Raw genomic sequence first — 7,156 nt, forward strand, 5'->3', positions numbered from 1 at the left:
AGAAACTTTCTGTCTGGCAGTTTCGGTTATTTGTCTATAACTTGATTGCGACTTGTTTGCTCCGACTGACAGTAAATTCCCTAAGTCGGACTTTTGAATAATACAAGAAATAACATCAACATGTTAAATAAAAAGCATTTGACCTTATTGATTCCGAAATAAATAAAATCTTGTCACACATGTTTAAGCCGTGCGCTTTACAAAAAAAAATGGATGGTTCCAAACTGAAGGGGAAGAAGCATTAAACCACCGATCTATACTAAAAATAATGAAATAAATAAATATGGTATATCCATAACTCTAACCAGCCTATAAACCAGGCCAGTCTATTTTACAAGTACAACAACACTTCACATGCCTTTCCAACAGTAATTAATTATAAAAAATACAAACTACAAACGGATGTCTCTAAATTGTATTCTGCCAGGTGTAACTGTTGAGTTCTGCTAAGGCGTGGACGGTAGTTTGCATTTTCACTACCATCCATGAAATGGTTCAATCAAACCGAGCTTGCAACATTTTCGTTCATGTCGTGTTACGCGAACTGTGGTTTTCTACTTTTGTGATCGCCCTGTGTCCGTCGTCAACAATTTGACTTAACACTCTAGAGATCACAATTTTGACCTAATTTAAATGAAACTTGGTCAGAATGTTACCCTCAATAAGATCTTGGACGAGTTTGATATCGGGTCATTTGAAGTCAAAAACTAGGTCACCAGGTCAAATCAAAGGAAACGCTTGTTAACACTCTAGAGATCACAATTTTGGCCCAATGTTAATGAAACTTAGTCAGAATGTTACCCTTAATAAAGTCTTGGACGAGCTCGATCTTGGGTTATCTGGAATTAAAAACTAGGTCAGCAGGTCAAATGAAAGGATAAGCTTGTTAACACTGTAGAGGTCACATTTATGACTATATCTTTATGAAACTTGGTTAGAATGTTAATCTTGGTGATTTCAAGGTCCAGTTTGAATCTGGGTCATGTAGGTTCAAAAACTAGGTCACCAGGTCAAATCAAAGGAAAAGCTAGTTAACACTGGAGGTCACATTTATGACCATATCTTTATGAAACTTGGTCAGAATGTTGATCTTGATAATCTTTAGGTCAATACGTCAGGTGAGCGATACAGGGCCTTCATGGCCCTCTTTTTTATTTTGCTATTATAGGTCAAGTTTAAATCTGTGTCAGGTAGGGTCAAAAACTATGTCACTAGGTCAAATCAAAGGAAAAGCTTGGTCACTGGATCAAATCAAATGAAAATCTTGTTAACACTGGAGGCTACATTTATGACCACATATTAATGAAACTTGGTCAGAATGTTGATCTTTAGGTCAATAGGTCAGGTGAGCGATACAGGGCCTTCATGGCCCTCTTGTTTATTTTGCTATTATTGAGGATCTATTGATCTGTATTTATCCTTATATAAAAAAATCTGCAGGCATGAAGAAACATTCAGAATCATTTTTGTGTGATTTCATATTTCCTGTCTTTCTATTAGCAGCAGATATTGCAAAATTAAAACATATTTTCAATTTAAAATAAAATGTCTGAAAACTAGTAAATTCAATAATATATATGGATGGAAATGGACTAACCTTTCCAGAATTCACCTTCCTTCAATACGATTATTATTTTGTTCGTTTCAATTGCCTCAAAATAGTCCACATCAACTTCGGTCCCATCATGCTCCAACACATATGCAAGCACCATCAATGCCAAACTTATTTCGACCTGTAAACTGAAAATAGAAGACTAGTTTCTTTTACTTTTAAACAATACAAGTTTAAAAATATACTATTATAGTCCACATCAAGTTGATTATCTTCTTTTCAAAGCACAAGATGTGCTTATAAAACACGCTCGTGTCCCATTCTCAGTCTTGAGATCACTAGAATCTTGACTTTTGACCAACTGAGCTCAAAACATTAGGGGTCAGTTAATGGCCACAGGCAGTCATCTTTTTCACCTGCAGAGCAAAGCGTTCTTCAGTCTCAAAAGTTACTGTGAATTTGACTTTAGACCTACTGATCCCCAAAATATTAGTCAGTTTGTTTTGGTATTAATGCAGTTTTACAGTTATGTAATGGTGTAATACCACTCAAATTTTAGTTACTAGCATACTTATTATATAGAGATGGTCCCTAAAAATTCAAATTGCATCTGATTTTACTTTCTGTTGAAAACAATACTGCAGTACCTCAATTTTATAATGGGTTTACTTTCATACTTTATTTTTTATGCTGAAAGGCAATATTTAATCCGAAAAATTTGGTCCTACCTGGAAAAGTGAAGCCAGTGACAGATAACTCTTCTAGGACTATTAGTTATCTGAACAAAGTATGCAGAGATTCGGATGTGTTTCCCAAAAATATAGTTTACTTCAAGATCTATGAATAATCATTCAAACAAAAAAGTTGAGCATTATCTTTCATTTTCAATCGAAATAATTCAAATACAATTATTTTTACTTATTATTGCCGATAATTTACAAGTATGGTATGATCATAAGAAAGAAAACATTATTCGTGAGAAAAAAATATAAATAGACTAAGAATTTCACGACACCGAATCCCGAATTATTTTACAAGATTCGTTTGCCAAGAATAATCAAGGCCTCAAAATGTATGAGTTAAAAACACAGCGATATAGAAATGTATATTCTATCTGATGGTCACACCAAAACCATACCAAAAACTGTGCCGAAAGAAGTTATTTCACTTTTAATGACACGCACCTTGTGTTTACAAATGTGCCTAATATGCATACTGATCGAGGCGTGCTGAATGGCAGTTACCTTGTGGAATCTGCTGTTACAGAAACTTCTGTTAATATAATGCAGACGTTCTGTAGCATAAATAAAATGGTTGTGCTCGTTAAAAAGAAATGACAATCACGTGGCTTTAGCTAATCCATCAAAATAACGAAGCCGGTGTCGCTGTCAAAAGTTCTCGTATTTATTGCATTGTGCTATGTTAAAATATTGCTAGCGTGGAATAAGCGATATGCACTTCAGTTTTGCACTTGCTTGATTTGTTGTTGTCGTTGTATTTGTAGCCTTAGGTACCATCTCTATATTATATAGTTCAGTTGATAAAAATAAACATGACAGAGAACCATACACAAGTTACTTGCGAAACATAAGCTCTATGCCTTTAAAGACGAGCATTTGTAAAGTTTTTCCTCTATTAGTCAAAGTAATCCCAGGGGCATAGTTTGAACGATTGATATCTTAATCTTGGAGACCACCCGAGGAACATTTTCATGAAAATACTTAAGACTGGGACCAGCAAGTTTTTTAAAGTGCCTAGTATAAACATACAAGGAAGAGAGACCCCACCTCTAAGCAGCCATGATTTTAACAGTCTTGGTAAAGGGTCAGCCAACGAAATTTCTGTTAATGAAATCTGACAAGCGGTTTCTGACAAGAAGAGTTTTAGACTCAAGAACTGTAAAAACATGTCAAACGTATGGCAATTTATTTCAATTATATTCAATATATGTTGATTATTATAACTTCATGCTGTCTTTAGGGGCCTCCGTGGCCGTTAAGGTCGTTGACTTCAAATCACTTGCCCCTCATCGATATGGGTTCGAGCCTCACGTGGAGCGTTGAATTCTTCATGTGAGGAAGCCATCCAGCTGGCTTACGGAAGGTAGGTGGTTCTACCCAGGTGCCCGCTCGTGATGAAATAATGCACGGAGGGGCCCCTCGGGGTCTTCCTCCACCATCAAAGCTGGAAACTCGCCATATGACCTATAATTGTGTCGGTGCGACGTTAAACCCAGCAAAATAAAATAAATAAATCATGCTGTCTTTCAAAACACTCAGATTCAAAATATTAAAATATTAATTTTAAGTTGTTTATTTCAAAAGCTTCACACCAATGCTCTACGATCCCAAACTTCTCAAGTTGGTCATTGAAAAAGATATAAAGACAACTTTGAATTTTGATAGGTACAGCTAAGTTTGTATATACATAATCAACCAAGATACAGAACACTTGCACTTCCTTCGCCTTTATTTGCTTATAAGACACTTGCAGTGAGATTATAATATACATATATATGGAGTGAGATTAGATAATTAAAAACAAAAGTTGCACTTCTTGGAGATATTTTCTGGTTAGTCAAAACAGTTAGGTCACTTTTTATTGAGTTTTATGCACACTTTACTCTTTCTAAAAATGAGTTGTTGTTGCTGCCAAATGGCATTTGTACACTTCCTTTTGTACTGTTATAATAGGCCCCTTATATTTATATTTAAACGTTATATTTAAAGAACTAGATGTCTATTACATGAGTTTGCAAGTATACTTGAGTTCAACAACACTAAGGATGGCATTCTATGTTAAAGGTGGACGACTTCTTGAGAATGTGTTGATTATTTAGTATCCAAAGGTAAGGGTCAGTGCCGTAAACAACGTACAAGTAGATTGTTGGTACAGATGTTGTTCGTTTATAATAACAAAAATAATTGTCGTTTTGTGTTATATTGCAGGTCTACTACTATCATAGAAAAAACAAAACAATTTAATGTGCCCATATGACTGCCGTTATTTTCTTTGGAGAAGGGAATGTGAACGAATAATTTTGAGAGCTAAACGGCTAAAATAAAAATTCAGTATTTCATCTGCATTTTACGATATTATTTACGATAATATTTCGCAATATCTATTAGTCAAACTTACTTAAAACGTTTTCTTTTAATTTGTTAACACAGAAAAACACAGTAGTATCGGTTTTTGGCGCTAAATCACGCCAATTCAGAAAATAGGTATACATACACTAAATAGAAAAATCGCTCGAAAAAATGGGATTCAAACAGCCCTCAGTTTTTGTTTTTGTTTTTTGTTTGCTTTGTAGAGCTATTTTTCTTACTTTCTTTGCAATTTGTTTGCTGTAATCACAAGACAGATCTGTGCTTTACATGTAGGTAGCAGTTTCATAATGAAATACTAACGTGACAGAACTTGTCATAAATACTTAGGTCATACACCACCACTACAATTTCGGGTCTTATTTCTTAGCTGATTTGGCAGTTGGCGTGTTTGACTGAAAACATTTTTCTTTTGATTTTTATTCAGCACCGACAATATTCTTTAACTTTACTTGAGACAACTTACACAAAATTATTCTTGATTTCCTTTCGTGGTAATATTCCCATCAAGCAGATTTAGCTGCGAACTACACCATTTTGCCATAAAAGCACTTTCATTCACACATGTTTGTCTTTTAACTGATACCAAAAAGCTTGTTAAATAAAGCAAAACAATGAGATCTGCAGAATATGACGTATTAATTATAGCGTACAAAATATGCTTCATATAATATGTAAGCATCATTTTCAGGTTCGAGCAACCTGCGGAGTTTCCACTTTTTCTATTTTAACATAAATGTTCATTTCCTATCAGTTCCAAAGATTCTTTGCGCTATAAACCAAATTTCCTAATCTGCTTTGCATGTGATTTATTTCATTTGAATGGTAATAGTCTTTCTCACAAATTATTTGACATAAAACTTATATATCAAAAAGGATAAATGTCGTCTAGATGAATGTATGTAATGTTTATTGTGACAAATAATTTGTAACGCAGTATAAATCAAAGCCTAATAAATTATTAATGTCAAGAATATGTACTTCATCAATTTAAAGTTTCTTTTTTCCCCATTATTCATGCTGTTCATAGCTCTTAACTAACATAATTCGAAATTTAAAGTGATTAATTGTTCCTTCTATCGACTTGTTTCTGCCAGCTAACCAGAATGTAAAGATGTGACAGTTAGAAAGTGCGGGACATTTTTTCTTTCTTCTAGCACAGGACATGATACAGCACAAGACGTCTGCGTTCAGTAAGATTATTCACGTGAAAGCGGTTATGTATGTATTTTCGTGAAATTGGGGCCAGTTCGAATTAAAATTTGGAGGAACAATGAAAGCTAGCGTCAGTGTTTTGTGATCAGCTTTAGTCTTAATAATAAATACCTAAAACTGTTCCCATTATTTAAGCGTTACTTGATAATTTTTTTTTTTTTTTTTTGGGGGGGGGGGGTAACTTTAACTTTAAATTGGAATCGCCTGTCCCGTCGTCCGTCTAACAAGGCCGTCGCCTCGGGAATCCCGGTCGGGTGGCTCCTGGAGGTGAACCGGAATTAATTTGGAAAATAACTTGGGTCTGTGCTAATGAATTTTGTGAAAAGGTAATTTTTAACTTGTAAATGTCACATTTATAGAAATATCAAGTATAGAAAACCCGTCTGGCTTTGTTTCTATCCACTAGAATTTCTGCATTTATTTTACTGCATATTTATACTTGGTGCACGAAATAGTATCTCATATACGATATAGCAATGCGTCAAGACTTTTGCTAATCTTGTTTAATAGGTTAAATCGTTTGTCTAGATGATTGTAATACCTCTCAAATGTGTGAAAATAAACAGCCAACAACCCCTTATCCCTTCGACAAAATATCAATTTATTTCATGCATAATACAACTAGTACTGTATAGCGAATAGTGTTAGAATCCAGATTTGAGAAAGGGCAGCTATATAGACTAATAGTCCTAAGTAAGCAACAGGTCATGCTAATCAACATGAATACGTTAAATGTAACGACTCTCATTATGCATGAGCGCAAATCTCCAAACATTATCTAAATTAACCAGACTGCGAGATACTTCGATCGAACCTGCGGGTAATATGCTCGTTATTACAGTAATTAGGCATAGCCTAGGTAATCAATTTGGATGCGCTGCTGATATATTAGATACGTTCAGCTAGTAATTAGAATAATTTACGTTTATAACCTTCTGCCTCCACCTGCATAATTTGTATTTGTACGTACTGTATAAATGATTACTGTTCCGTAAAGTAACATATTATGTCCACACTACACGGGTTGGTGTACGTCTGACAAAAAAATTAAACTATGCTTCAAATGGATCTTCTTACAGATTTTATTGAATTGTAAAAGATGTGTGTCAATAGTTCCACTGAAGTACACACAAGAGCATATATGGGCTTTTTAAAAGACCATACTTTGTAGCCAATGGCAAAAATGACATTTTGTAAAATAGTATCATATTATGATGATGCTATCAGATATTTCAATTTAAACGTAATACAGACTATTTGCACAGTATCAGTAAGTTTTGAT

This window comes from Mercenaria mercenaria, chromosome 6, assembly GCF_021730395.1.
Source record: "Mercenaria mercenaria strain notata chromosome 6, MADL_Memer_1, whole genome shotgun sequence".
Classification (NCBI taxonomy): Eukaryota; Metazoa; Mollusca; class Bivalvia; order Venerida; family Veneridae; genus Mercenaria; species Mercenaria mercenaria.